Raw genomic sequence first — 15191 nt, forward strand, 5'->3', positions numbered from 1 at the left:
CTTCTCACTTTGCTGGTGTACAGTCTTATTTCAGCTCTCCTTTCGTACTCCAATTACTTATCAGCCCTACAGACTTTCTGGCTGACTTCCTGTTTCTGATGTGCTTAAAAACATTTTATTATTAGTTTTATGCCGTTAGCAAATTGCTCTTCAAAATCTTCTTTGGCTGGGCTTATTAAATTTAACTTGCCAGAATTGATATTCTTTTCTATTTTTTTGGTTGGGAATTGACTTCCACTTTCAGAAGAGCTTCTAGTAATCTCCTTTACTGTGCTGTATATTGAAATGGTCTAGAAAAAAGCAGAGAACTTTGAGAACTTTGGGGAGTTTTTCTTTTCATGTTTGCTGCCATCCTCCAAGGAATAATCTGACATTTGGTATGCAGTTAAAGATATAAACTAATTATTGCTCTTTTTCTGAATTGCTTTCCTGTGTCATCTCAGAAAGGGCACTGAAACATGAAGGGACTAATCATAAAATTCAAACCATGGGGGGAAATAAAAAGGAAGCAGTGTGGGAAACAGTGAGCGGAGAAAGGAAAGATTGGTGCAAGCATGCATCAATAAGGGAAAAAGGGTACAGCAAGAAAAGAACAGACTGGGAGAACTTATACAGTCAACAGCAACAGTGATCATACCAAAATAATCACTTTTGAAACATTAAAGGTTTCAATGCAGCTTGCAGTGAAGAGAAAAGGGATGAGGCTTAGGCACCTGAACTTTGACCAGCCCTTAAACCAATTGTTCTGTAGCTTTGCAGGAGCTTTGACTTTGTCCTTTTCGCTCAGCACTGCACCTCGAGTGCTATGTTCAATTTTGGGCCCCTCACTACAACAAAAACACTGAGGCCCTGGAGCATGTCCAGAGATGGGCAGCAAAGCTGTGAGGGGTCTGGAGCACAGAAGAAGAGGAGAAGCGTTTGAGGGAACTGGGATAGTCTAATCTGGAGGAGGCTCAGAGGAGTCTCTCTACACCTACCTGAAGGGAGGTTACAGTGAAGTGGTTGTTGGCCTCTTTCCCTTGCTAACAGTGATAGGATGAGAGGTAACAGCCTCAAGCTGTGCCAGGAGAGGTTCAGCTTGAATATTAGGAGAAATTTCTTCTCCAAAAGCGTGATGAAGCATTGGAACAAGCTGCACATAGTTGGTGGAGTCACAATCCTTGGAAATGTTAAAGAAGCATGGAGATATGGCACTTAGGGACATGGTTTAGGGGGCACGGTCATAATGAGTTGATGGTTGAATTTCGAGATCTTAGAGATTTTTTTCTAACCTACAGAAAAAATGATTCTATCCTATGAATTAATTTGTGTTTAGGCAAAATTATACTCAGATATAGTTAGAGGTTTAGGTATGGATGCAACAGAACTGATCACCTCTGACCTAGCACTCTTTCAAGGCCCACTGCACAGGACAAGTTAAGAAACAACTGGGAGCCATTGGACCCTGGGCCCTCAAACCAGGTGTGGCTTTGAGTTTGTTTCTTAGTTTGGCCCAAGATGCACAATTTAACCTGTGAAGCTTCCTGTGGTTTAACTTGTTGCAACTTTAAGGCCTCTGCAAGGGTAGCAGCTTTTTTGTACTGATCACTGGTAAGCTGCTTGTTGCAGGTGCATACCATCCCTTCCATGATGTGCTAGTTGTATCGTTTGAGTCATAAGGGCAAAGAAAAAAAATATAGCAGAGGAGTGAAAGCACGGAGTAGACTTCCAGTTGGTCCATCAGATCATTCAAAAGGTTTGTCTTAACGTTCTTCATAATAATGTCAATACCCACTGCTTTTTCACCAAAAGGAAATGAGTGAAATTCTATGGGACAGAAGATTCTGAATTTGATTTATCAGGAAATGTCCCTTTGTTGATGTCTATATATTTGGAATTTGTCTCTTCAGTTCTGTCACATATGTTCTTTCACTGTGATGTTTTACACATGGCTAAAGGCCAGCATATGTCCTGAATAGAAGTTGTCTGTCAGCTTGTACTTCAAATTTCCTTACCTCCTCATCAGTGAATACTTAATGGTGCAGGGCTCTGTAGGGAGAGCAAATCCTCTTACAAGGGGGAGAGGTACACAGACAGGAAAGGAAAGAATAATAGGAAAGGGGATGCAAAGATATGGGGAAGTTTGGGAATAGCTGCCCTCAATCTTAGAGAACCTGGTAGTAGTATAGGCAAAGTAAGAATGGCAGAGAAAACAAATACAGAGAGAGACTTCCTCAGAGTTGCATGATATAGGAAAGTGTCTGAAGGTGAAGAAGGCTGTACTGGAAGATGCAGCATAACATGAAGCAAAGCTAAATGCAGGAAGTTAGAACTGGAAAAGAAAGGACAAATATTCAAGAGACAAATTTGAAAGAGAAAATGTAAATGTAAAATTGTACATAGATAAACCATCTTTCTCCTGAAACACTGCAGTACACCAGAATCTAGAGTGAGCTGTGCTAAGATACTAGGTCTGTTGGGTGTCACAATTATTATTTTATATCCTGAGAACCAAAGCACTGAATCACAAAGTGACTCTCATGAGGGTGCAGTGAAACTCTGCAAGTGGAAGAGGGGGGCTGAACTTAGAAAACATTGCTGAACATCTTTCCTCTTAGCAAAGTTTCAGACATTTGTAATAAAAATAAGGAGTGAAGTAGGCTATGATGTTGGACATAAAGTGCCATTATAACCAAGGTATGATTTTATGTTGAACAAAGTTATTGTACTGCTTTTTTTTTCTGTCATTCCAAGCCACACTACATGAATTAGCCAACCCTGGTATAATCTGTCAGGAAAGCTGTAACAAAAATACCTGCATACGATTTTAATAACTCTAGCCTCAAACACAAATATTTACTGAAATTTTAGTATTATCTGCCAATATTGATGCAATGCATGTTCTGATGTTACTGTACAATGAGTGACTGCCAATACAGACTTCAAAGCTGTTCCTGTTTTTAAATCTATTATTTACTCTACAGCTCTTCCTGATCAAACATTATTCAGACTCAACCCTAGCACACTGATAACTCTTATGTTGTACCAGTGCATAGAAAAATCTCACAGTAGCCATTTACATCAAGAATTTGATGTAAAAACACAAAAGCTTTTTCATAAGGAATTTGAACAGCACAATTTGGAGAGTGCGTTGTTAAAATTATTGGTCGTTATAGGAAAACGGTTTGGTTTTTAGGGGGAACAATATTATATCAATGTCTCTGGAGACAGAATTAAAACTGACACAAAGTGAATTTTCTGCATATAAAGACTCCAGGCTCTCAGAAGATGGACGCTGGTAGACACTGATGAATCTTCCAAGAATGCAGAAGAAGCAACGTTAAACTAAGTCCTCAGCTTTCAGCAGCAAACTGGACTTGCTATAAGCATAGACAAAGCAGAAATTGCCTAAGGTGGCAGGCTACTGGGAAGACAAAGTGCATTAACTCCCCACTCCCTCCCACCAATTTTTTCCATATTAGGACTGGGAAAGACAGGTTGACTGAAGCTGCTGCTGCCCCTAAAGTAGGAGTGGAAACTATTGGTAGAATGCCCAGTCCCAGCAGCTGTGATAGTTGACTAGAATCAGTCCCTGGAGGCAGCAAGATTAGCAGCATGGATCCTCTACATCTCTCTACTGCAATGCCCCCTTTTTCTGTGGCAGGCAGAAGTAGCCCTATCCCATCTGTTGTTTTAGGAGAATTGACTGCCAACTTTGTCTGAGCCATTGAAAAGCCTGTCACTTGCTTTAGAATAAAAGACATGCAAAATGTTGGTAGTTGTAAATGCAGAATAATCATGGCGTTATTTACATGTAGAAATTCAGAGTGTGTCCTTGGTTGAAGTGCATGCAGTATGTACTACACTACTTGTTCCAAAATGCCAATGGCAATCACTTCATTCTCCACTAATGCCTATCTCAGGTTCTCCTTTTTCTGATGCAAGTTCTTTGAGATGAATTTAATGGGTTAGTGTTAAAACTTATTTTCTTCTTTCAGGAAGGATGTCATCACTATTTCGCTATTTGCATTTGAGATGTGAACCCCAAAGGAAGGAACCTTTTGTTTTGACTTTCCAGCTTCCCAGTGTTTTCACGATTTGTGTCTTGGCAATTTCTATTCCTTCTGCCAAGAGTCTGTGATCCTGGGAATTTCCATAGATGATAAATTTAGTAACCAAATTCAGAGTCTTGAAACAGAAGTCTTCAAGTCTATTCCACAGCTGACTGGCTGATTTTTGTGCTCTGCACAAGCTAATAGGCCTCAGATCTTCCCTGATGGAATGAAGTATTTCTATAGATCTGTGAGTTGTTCTCTCAGTCCACCTTTTGCCTGTGATATTCCTTCATGTCACAGCCAGTTCTTTTCACTGTGGCAGAATTTTACGTTGTAACTGCTTTTCTGGTTTTACAATTCCAGACAGCTTTTTATTCTAACTGTTCAAAAGTGTCACAGTGAGCCATATTATAATGCCTCTATTCCTCATCTGTATTGAGTCAAGAGTTGTATTTGTGAGGTTCCCAAGGATCAGATTTCATGCTCTTTATTTCGTGCTCCTTATGCCTGCTTCTTCAGTGGAGGAACTTATGCACTAGGAGGAAGAATTACTTTCAGGTTTTGCTTGGACTCAGTCTTGAAGGACGGCTGTTTGGCTTGTTCACCTGCTTCCTTGGTCCCCCTATTTCTGGCATGTTTCAGCTTTTTCTTAAATACAGCTGCTCCAACAGTACGCAAGATCTGACTTTTCTATGCAGATATCCTTGTCCTTCTCAATGAAAACCCAAAGGGTATCATGGCTGGATGCCTCCTTCAGCTTTTGTCTTAGACAGTGGCTCTCCCATTATTTCAGTTGTGATTACTGTAAAGGACCTTGATTGGTTTTTAGCCTTTACTGAAGACTGTATACTTGCTTACCAGCTTTAATGAACTATCAGGAAAATGAAATAGAGCACTCTAAAAAAATAAAGAAATAATCACTTTGAGTTTTAAAAGAAGGAAATTGTGGGTGATTTTAAACCTTCACAATGAAACTTACCTAGTACCCCAAGGTAGCTTTGATAAAACTGGCATGACCTTCTACCTTCTGATAACAACCAAACATGACATTAGAACTTGCTTGAAAATCCAGAGGACACCCAGAACTGTGCAGTATTTCTCTGCCATCTGTTTCTTACACGAGAGGTGTTAGTTCGTTGCCATCAGAATTATTCCTTGCCTCCTAGTAAAGTTTCCTCTTCTTGTCCATCCCCCAGCAACTCTTTGAACGTAGGAGGAAAATATTTGCAAGCTCTGATCTTCTCTAACTCCATCGCAGGACTCATGCCTTAAGACACTCTGTGTATCCTTCTTTGCCTTCATTTTCCACCAAAAGCGTATTGCTTTCAATCTGTTTCATCTTGCCTCTCCATAGTGCCAGACTAGCTGAGAGGTGAAACTGCCAAATTACGTTAAGCAAGACTTAAGGGCAAACATCCAAGTGCAAGATTAAGAGCAAAAGGTTATTAATAAAACCACAATGAATACAGTTCTGGTCTATACTTAACAACGTGACTCCTGCTCTTTCATGTATCCCTTGAGGGATTTATTTTGTGCTGTCCTGCTCTGAGTGCAGAAGATGTGGATCCATAAAGTCTGCCTCCCTGGTGGCTAGCTCACCTCTGAGAGATTTCCAGTTCCAAGTGCTCAGTATTTCTTCAAGGCTCTGTTTCTGAATGCAAATGAAAATGTTGATCGCGTTTCTTGCACCTCAGATGCATAAATAGACATTTCCATGTCAGCCTGGCAGGGACTGTCAAATGGATAAATACAGCTGATTTTGCCTCCTGAGATCAGACGTGTTGTGCACCAACAGCATATTCTCCCTTTGTCCTTCAGCAGCCAGCTGACTAGCTGCCCATGCCATTGGGATTCTTTTTAACTTCTCAGTGAGGTTATTTATACAATTGTAATACATCTATTATGAGTTATCATAATGGCACGTGTTCTATAAGATTCATGATCACTGGTAGGCTAATGGCTATCCACAGACATCACAATTTATCAACATGGATGGCAGATGCTGTAAAATCCATGTGGTATGAATGTTATGCATATAACATTCATTGTACACAATGTTTCAGGTATAGTGTCTTTTTTTTTTAATATTAGCCTTTCTCTGCTTTGCTGGATGCATACATGCAAAGTGTGTTTTCTTCTGACCTAACCACACTGGAATTCCAGGCAGAAAGTCTCTTTTATAGTTAAACTGTAATTCTATTAAAAAGGAATATATATTTTTTAATCCTGTTTTTACTTTATCTTTTATACTTCCTGTTCCCTGCAGATACAATCTGCTTTGGCACAGAAAACAGATAGGAAGCCTAGTTACTGATTTTCAAGATAGACTTCATTTTGGACTTTATAGATGCAATAGACCTTTGTTTTGGCTGCCTTCAGAGAACAGTTTCAACCAGACAGAGCTGATGTGGTAACTCTGCATGATGATTACATTTGTGATTGTCCAGTGAACCTGCTCAGCCTACACCCCTGAGTTTAGACACAGTTATTTTCATTCTGACAAAATGATATGGTAGGAGAGCACAGCTATAACCATGGTGATCTTCTCCAGCCATGAGTTGTGTTATTGTTCCGTCTTTAAAAAATTTTCAAAATCAGTGGAAGAAGTTCCAATTGTTTTACAAAACAGCGTATGAAATCAGCTGTGCAGTTATTTGTCTCTTCTGCAGTATTTCTAGGAAAAGAAGTATGTTGGTTTTTAAAGGGATGCTAAAAAAGACATTACAACACACCAAGATTTTCATTTTAGAAAGCCAGTGACTAAGAATGAAAGGCGTTCCGTGTTTTACCTCCACTAATACATTACCTATATATATGTATATATTGGCTTTTGGCAGGAATTGAGGGTGGCTAAATGATATCTGCCTCTATTAGCCAGCCCATCTTAGCTAATTCATTAAATGATGACTAAGATGTGAAACATGCCTCATTTTTTTCTTTTTTTCCCTCCCAATACTCACTTGAAGACCTCTGTATTTGTGGGGTTGTCCTGTAAGACTCATTTGCTTTTACTCAAGTTAACAGATGACAACTTGTTGGCTAAAAAGCCATCCTTAGCACTGGAGAACTAGTAGCTGGTGGGTTTCAGACAACAGAGGCAATTCTTTCTCTATCATTGGAAGTTCCACTGACTCAAGGAGTGGAGGTGCTTGGCTCAGTCTTCTTCCCAGGCTTTTAGGCCATTACAATTTTTCAGATAATGGGAGCTTAAACCGACGTCTAGAGAACAGCACATCTACCCAGCTCACTCTTGTGTTCAGACTGTCCTGCATGGCAAGGTCAAATTTTACTGTGAAGGTCAAATTATTCACAGTGATCGTCTTTAAAAAAAAAAAAAAAAAAAAAAAGAATGAAATTCAGATGGTAAAGTAAATGCAATATAAAGAAATGGAAGAGAAACTGAGGAATGGGTTTTTCCACTGGTAGTGGCTTCACATTTGGTGGTACAGAAGCATTTTTTTAAGCTGCATTGCTCATTGTGGTGAATGAATCAAAGGGGTAGAGAGCTACTCAGCTTTCTCCGTCTTCTCAGCTCCAGCTACTGTCTGATGAATAGGGCTCCTAATCACTTGATATTGAGATATGTTTTATGGCTCACTTGACACAGCTCTCTCTTGCAATCTTTGGTTTATTCGCATCCAGTGAACTTCATTGTGCCTTGATTTTTTGGAGGACTACATTTTTAGTGCCAATCTATTTAACAGAAGGTTCTTCCAACTCGCGGTATGTAGTCAATTGAACATGAGCTTTTATAATGAGGTATTGACTATTCTTTGTTCAAACAAATATTAAACTTTATTTCCAAATTTTGAATAGCTCTTTTTTTTTTTTTTTTCCCTTCTTCCCTCCTTTTTAAAATCTAGTGCATGATGTTGCTGCATTTGCAGAGCTTGATCCAGAAGAATCGAAGAACATGCTCAAGGAAAAGAATGGCATGTGGTTCATGAACCTCATAATTAGTTCCCCTTCCTAGCTCTAAGCAGTAATTAAATCTGTCACTTCTGCTCTGCTGATTCATTTATTTAGCTATTTAATTGCTCAGCTGAATACATCTTTATCTCCGGAACTGCAATATTTTATTCAGACAAAGAAATAGCATAATCCATTATTTTTTTCCAAGAGCAGGGACATGTAAAAGAAAAGAACACTAATACTAGATGATTTGGTGTGTTGTCAGTTTTCACTTATCAAACAAAACAGTGTTTAAGGGAAAACTTCAAGCACTGCTTGAGGATAGCTTCCCATATATAGGTTTGTTTCCCTGGGAAATTATGTCAAATGCTGGGAACCGGTCTGTTTGATCTATATTTCCATTTCCATGAGTTAATGTAAAGCTTCGAGGAAAGTGGTCACAATCTCCTATAAAACCAGTATTCTCATCTCTACCTAACGGCAGAATATTTTATAAACATTTTAAATTTGTAAATATCAACTAAATTATATGCAAACTAAATGACTCATCTTCAAATACAGCATTTTGATTTACAAAGAAACAGCTTTTTTAATACGTATAAGCTTAAAAAGCAGCGAATACATCTCTGTAAGGCATATTTCCATAAATGCAGTTTTCTCTTGTTTTCTTCATCCTAAAGGATGAGGTTACAAAATTCCCTTGCTGATCTTTACCAATAGGTTGGAAGAACTGATATGGGAAATCAGCTACCTCTGGGAAAAACAATGAGGACTATGTGAATACAGATCAAACAGGGCTTTTTGTCAAGACAAGGAAATATTGTGAGTTTTGTAAACTTTGGTGTCCCCTTGTCTCTGAATTCTGTAATGATAGCTGTTCCAAGAAGTAGAAGACACAAAAACCACCAAAGATTCAGAGAAGAATATTTTTATTTCACTTCTGGCATCAGCAGCTCAGTTTTGCCAGTTTATTCACCTGCCCAGCTGGCTAGAATTTTGTATGATGTACACAGTATTATATTTCACTCCATTAGTGACTTATTTTTGCTGTCTTTTCCCTCAGTTGCAGCTATACCTCTGTTTAAGTCATGTCATCTTTTTCCCAAGTATGTTTGTTGCTCTAAAAATAATTTTTTTGCTTTCTTGGAAGGGGTTTTGTTGTGGTTCACAGGGATATTTTCCCTTCGGTGAAGATCCAGTTCATGTATTTGCAACACGAGGCATGTCCATGCTGTCACAGCAGAGACCCCCACCTTGGCTCCATTGGAAGTGAATGCAGGCCCCTATATGAAGATCAGCCAGCCGAATGGGGAATGAGCAGGATTTACTATCGATATTGCGATGCCTCGCAAATACAGCTGCACATCTCACAATACCTGTCTGCTGAGCTATGCAGGCTTCCCCCTGCCTGCACCACATCAGGGGTCTCTGCTTCACTCACCCCACGCACAGCCCCGTTCTCAGCAAGAGCTTTGTCAGTCTGTGGGCTGGTGGCCACAGCCGACAATGCTCGGTCAGTATTGTCTGTGTAGTGTTATTGTTCTGCATGTGTGCACTCTGGCTGACTGAAAGCTCTTTGTTAAAAGAAAGAATATTTCTCTCCCTGCTAAACTAGGAAGTCTGGAAATCTTGCGGGCAGTTTTGTTCATACTGTGCCTGTGTCTGCAATTCTAAGGCAGGCGTTTTGCATGAGCGTCACTTAAATATCATGTCTTTTAAATGCGTTTCTTCCACTGATGTCTGCTAAGCGTGGGTTCTTTGTTATGTAGGACATATACTTAAATTCAGGGAATTAGTAAAGCAGCAAAAACTATCTCTGGACATCCTTTGAAGATAAGGGTGCTTTGAGGATAAGCCTGTATGTGAATGGTTTTGGTGTGAGAAAGCAGTGCACAGTGTGGCAGGACAAACAAGTTAAGATCAGAGGAGGGCACGGGAATGGAACAGTGAAAATAGCATTTATTTGCAGTGAAAGAGAAATTTATTACTGAGTTGGTGTAAAGTGAGCACAGGAAACAGGGATAATTTCAGATGGCTTTCATCTCAGTTATAAGAGAACATGAGGTTAGCCATATTAGCAACAGGATTAACTACTTTTACATATACGTGTATGTCCCTTGAGACACAAGATGTAGAGGGACATCTGGGAATGTATGTGAGGGGGAGAAGGGGACAGTGATAGTCAGCTTCCACTGCGATCAACTTAGATGTTCTCATCCTGCCACCAACAGGCTAGTAATTACTATCTCAAAGGCACTGTTGAGGTTACAGGCAGTCAAACAGGATGAAAACAATGCACTATTGCTGCTCTGCCCTCCCTGTGCAGGAGCAGGCAGCGCCCAGCTGCTCACACAGCACAAACAAGGACATTGCAAAGTGTTGCACAAGCTCTAGGTCCCGGATCTGCTTATGGAGACATTCTACTAGATCGAAGATAGATCAGAACACACACAGTTTTCGTGTGTGTTCTTAAATGTGGTTCCTGATTAGTTTTCAGTTCTCACTGCACATTTGGAAAGTTCAGGCCAGATTTTATCATCACTTGCAGCGTTGGAATATGTTGGTGTAAAACATCTAGATCAAATCAGATGCAAGCCCCCACTTTTGATACGAATTGTAGAACGGCTTGGACTGGAAGGAACCTTAAAGATCAAATGCACCCAAGACTGTACTTCATTAATGCAGCGATACATTTATTCACATACTGAGAACTTATTGCTGATGCTTTAATTAGGAGTAGCCGTTGCTTATGCTATTTGATGTAATGTATCTGTGGGGCTGAAAGCTACCCCTGGACAGCTCTGGTCACTTCGCTGGGTTATATAAGATGCACAGAGCTGGGTACCTATAAATATTAGCATGCAGCTGTCACAAAAGGATCGTGAGCAGGCTGCTCGGGACCTGGAAAACATAATAACTTGGCACCCGGGAACATACAACTCTGATAACATATTGCAAGGTTATGTGTTGGGGGAGAGGGTAGGAAGGTGGTGGTCGCTTTTTATCTTTCTCTCTTTTTAATTTTAATTTTTCCTTCTGGTATAAGTTGAACCTTTACAATTTTTATCACATTAGGATGTGACATTCCCGGCCTTGACAGTGCTTTTGTTTGGATATTTATAGCAGCTTCTGGTCATTGTCGAGCAAAGGAGATTGCCCTGCCCTCTGGCCCTTTCTTAAGCAGATTTTGGGCAGAAGCTCCTCTCATGTGGCACTAATTGAAATGATTGGTGGAGGGGGTGTTGTGAGCGCGCTGTGTCTGACTCGGGTTTATCTGCCAGGGGCTAAGCCAGGGGAGGCAGGGAGGGGAAAAAAAAAGAAAAAAAAAAAAAAAAAGGAGAGAAGAGGGAGAGGAAGAGAAAAAAAAAAAAAAAAAAACAACAACCAGGCTTTGCTTCGCTCTGGTCGCGTTGCCGGCCATCTGTCCAAGCTCGGGCTCGGAGACGGGCGGAGGGACGCGGTCGCTGCCGCTCCGCAGGTCGGTACCGCCGCGGGCGCTGAGCTCCCTGCCAGAGCCGCGCTGGGCTGTTGCGTGCTGCTGAATCTGGGCGCGGGTCTGAGTGGCGCTCTCGGCAGTTGGGCGCGCTGCTCGCCGAGCGCTGGCTGCTCAGGGCGGACCGGCGGAGGGCGAAGTCGCTGAAAGATTTCGAGTGGCAAATTGGAAGTGATTTCGGGTGGAGATGGGGCTCGTGCGAGCGGCTCGTCGTCCGGGCAAGTGAGCTGCGCTGAAATATGTTTTAGGGATTGTCAGCTGGAAAGTGTACGCTTCCCTTGGGTGAGTAACTCCGCCTGAGCCGGCAGCTTGCGGATCTGAAGGAGATGGTATCTTTCGGAGGTTTGTCCGCCTCCCTTTACCACAACCCCTACCCCCTGATAATTATTCTCTGTAAGTTTAGGGCGAAATCGGGAGGTGCGCGAGCTGGCTGTGCGCTCCGCAGGGGTTGTGAAGGATTAGCAAGGCAGAGGCTGCGAAGTTTCTGACGTCCTATAAACCAGCAATACTGTCAAAAGCAACAGAGCTGCATTATTTTCACGCGTTTTCAAGGTGTTAGCCAGGGAGGTTGCATCTTTCTCTTTAGCTGCTAATGTTTCTGGAGGCTATTTGGAGTTGGTGGTTTTAACAGCCCGAGCGAACAGCTGTATGGTAGTTCTGTGTGCAACAGGGAGAGAAAAAGTGAAACTTCGGTGTGTGTTGCTTGAAGAAAACTTACGAACTTTGTGCTAGCTTCATGGTAACAGCAGTGAGGGGTTTCTAGACTCCATGCCTCAAATAGTTCGTAATATTAAAGCACGCAAGGAGTCTGCACCAAAAACTATATTTCAATGTCTTTAACACATCTGCTATGAAGTCATATTAACCAGAAAGCGGTTATGTTTCACGTGCAAATTCTATTATTTGTGTTCATGATAACTCTACTAGGCCTACTTGAAAAACAAAATAAGGTTCAGATAGTGTGTTAACAGAACGCTTAGCAGATCTCAGTTAAACACAGCGAAATCCAGCCGTAGCTGGAAATGAGCTTGCACGTTGACTTTAAAATGTTAGAAAAGAATTTTGATGTGAGAAGTACGCGTACCATCCCATCTAACTGTAGGTCTTGGGTTTCTTTTTTCTTCTGTACAATGTTTTGGAAATGGAAAAATAGTAAGAAGTGGACTTGAGCTGGTAATCCACTTGTCCACTGCTTATCCCTAATGAGGTTCTTAGTACACAGCTCGTGACCTATCGCTGAGGAACACTGACAATGGAATCCAGGAATGGGCCATACTGAAGTTACAAAGAGCTCAAGAAGTATATAAATAAAATAAATTGAAAAGATGAGGCTTAACCACTCATAAAGCCTTTAACAAACACATCGTATCGACTATTCTACTTTGATATTCAAAGAGAAATAAAAAAACTTGCCTATCACATGGTTATTACTCCATACCTTCTTAATATATACTTGGGTGAAGAAAAATGTCTATTTTCTTCACTATCGGAATTAGTTGTGGGTTTTTTTGTTGTAGGTACGTTTTTTTCCTTTACAAAATAACTTGTCCTTTCTATTTCTCTCCTGTCTATCCATGCTGCAAAAATAAGTCTTGAAGCATGTAACATTTGTTTTACTGTTTGTTTTCCATTCCTTATTGCTCTTGGTCTCCATTTGGTTCCGTTTTGAACATTTTTTTAATTTAAACACATCTGTATTTAAACACATCTGTAGAGTGGGAGGTGTGATAATGCATGGCAATATGAATGTATTGTTATTGTTACTTTGGAGAAGCTAAAAGCATGATAAATACTCCATTGGCTGTATCAGTAAGAAATATGTTAATATGAGTGCATGGTCAGTTAGAAAACACGTTTTTATTTGAAAGCCTTCTCATGGCAGACATGGTATCAATAATCTTAATGCATAACCTGTGGTGTGTATCTTCCATGATGGATCTGATTTTTCTCATAGGTCTTTTGTAAATACTGTTTTCATTTAGGATAACAGAATTTTCAAGGAAAGTCCAGGCTCCTTGTTTCTCTTCAGCCTCTGAGTTTGGCAGGAATTTGCCAGGACGGCTGGGGGTGTACGGAACAGGCAGTTTAGGATGCAGCTCTTCTTGTCAGAAATTGCTTTTGGTATTGAAGGGCACTGAGGTCTGATACTAATGTGAATTGTGCCTATTTAAACTGTATGTCAACCCCAGATACTGCTGTGTGTGTTGGATACCAAGAAGGAAATCAGAGTAGCTGCCTCTGATTTTCAAAAGCTAGTGGGAAACTTTGGAAAGCACTTAGTGGAGTATCAGGTTATTTGCATCTGAAGCAGCATGCCACAGAGCAATTGGAGAGTAAAAGACTGTTCTAGCCAAAGTGCAGAGGTTTGCACCCTTTCATGGGTTCTCCTTGCTAGGGGAAATGAAAGGAGATCACAATCACAGAATGGCCTGAGTTGAAAAGGACCACAATGACCATCTAGTTTCAACCCCCTGCTCTATGCAGGGTCATAAACCACCAGTGCAGGCTGCCCAAAGCCACATCCAGCCTGGCTTCGAATGCCTCCAGCGATGGGGCATCCATAACCTCCTTGGCCAACCTGTTCCAGTGCTTCACCACCTTCTGAGTGTCAATGGAAGGCTGATGAAATCACAACAAACACCAAATGCTAAGCAAAGAGCTGCATGCTCTGGCAGTACACAGCCACCTGGGCTGCTGTCAAACAAACCCTCCCAGTGTCTTCCCCAAAGCTTGGGCAGTGCTATTAGGGCAAACCCTGTGGCTGCTGCCCTGTGGTGGTGCTATTAAGGGAGTTTGGGATGCAGGAGGATGCAGAGGAATAGAGCAGATCTCGCCTTTCTGCTGGCAGGGCTGGGCAGGGTCAGCTGCTATGGCACCCTGCTGTGGGGCTGTGCCTGTGGGGAAGAAGTGTGAAGGAGGAATCTGATAGTGGGAAGGTGCTGGGAGGGCAGTGCTGAGCAAAGTGTGAGGTGATGAGGTCTTGAGGGGGCGGGAGGCATTGGCAGAGGTTGAGTTTTGGTGGATTTGATTGAGGGCAGTTGTATGGACCCAGAAGCCAGAACTCTTGAGTTTTGCTACAGGGAACTTTTGTAACTGGATGGGTAGGATGAATTGGGTATATGAAAGACATCTAGCTTTAGGTGTCCCTCTTCATTTCAGGGGAGTAAGACTAGAGGACCTTTAAAATTCCCTTTCAACTCAATTCTATGATAAAAGTCAAGATAGGAAGTGAGCATGGGGATTCTCAAGGGCTGAGGAAAGGTTTGGCAATGGAGCAGGAGCAAAATTCCGGGATAGGGGAAGGCTGACAACAAGCAGGTAAGGGGATTCAGATAAGCTTCAGCCAATTCTGTTGTGTATGTGATATCAGTGAGGTAAATTAGTACAATTTAGAGCAAAACTGTAAGGAATGGGAACTCTAAATGAATCTACAGCACTGATTACTCTTGCTGTTAATGCTTCACAAAGATTTTCATTTAATGGGGTGTCTGTCTTCTGACGTCTGTAATAACGTCATGAATGCAGATTGTGGAATGGGAAGAAATTTATTTTCATAGAAATTTGGAGATCATTTCTCTTTAAAAGAGACCTTCTCACACTTTCAGTTAACAAATGTAATTCATTGCATTCATTTGCTAAGCAACAGACTCACTTTGTTGCCTGTGAAGCACAAATGCAAGGGAGGTTTTGACACAAGAAGCAGGGCTTATGTAAAGTTCATGAACAGCAGCAGAAAGAGTGAATGATGATTT

General features: G+C 41.2%; 1 protein-coding gene across 16 annotated transcripts in view; it reads left to right on the forward strand.

Moving 5' to 3' along the window:
* Positions 1-15191, forward strand: part of LOC128091440 (poly(rC)-binding protein 3-like) — a 479014-nt gene that overhangs the window by 327122 nt on the left and 136701 nt on the right. For 4 of the 16 annotated variants that reach the window (XM_052704589.1, XM_052704590.1, XM_052704587.1 and 1 more), the window contains exon 1: positions 11510-11721. The exons of 4 other annotated variants lie outside the window; for them this stretch is intronic. The gene's annotated coding sequence lies outside the window, so the exon portion shown is untranslated. Of the gene's footprint in view, positions 1-11323; positions 11425-11506; positions 11722-15191 lie in introns of those variants that run through there. 8 more of the 16 variants (XM_052704588.1, XM_052704592.1, XM_052704593.1 and 5 more) reach the window with 4 other exon arrangements.

The sequence above is a fragment of the Tympanuchus pallidicinctus genome, unplaced genomic scaffold (genome assembly GCF_026119805.1).
Source record: "Tympanuchus pallidicinctus isolate F22 unplaced genomic scaffold, pur_lepc_1.0 scaffold5, whole genome shotgun sequence".
Taxonomy (NCBI): domain Eukaryota; kingdom Metazoa; phylum Chordata; class Aves; order Galliformes; family Phasianidae; genus Tympanuchus; species Tympanuchus pallidicinctus.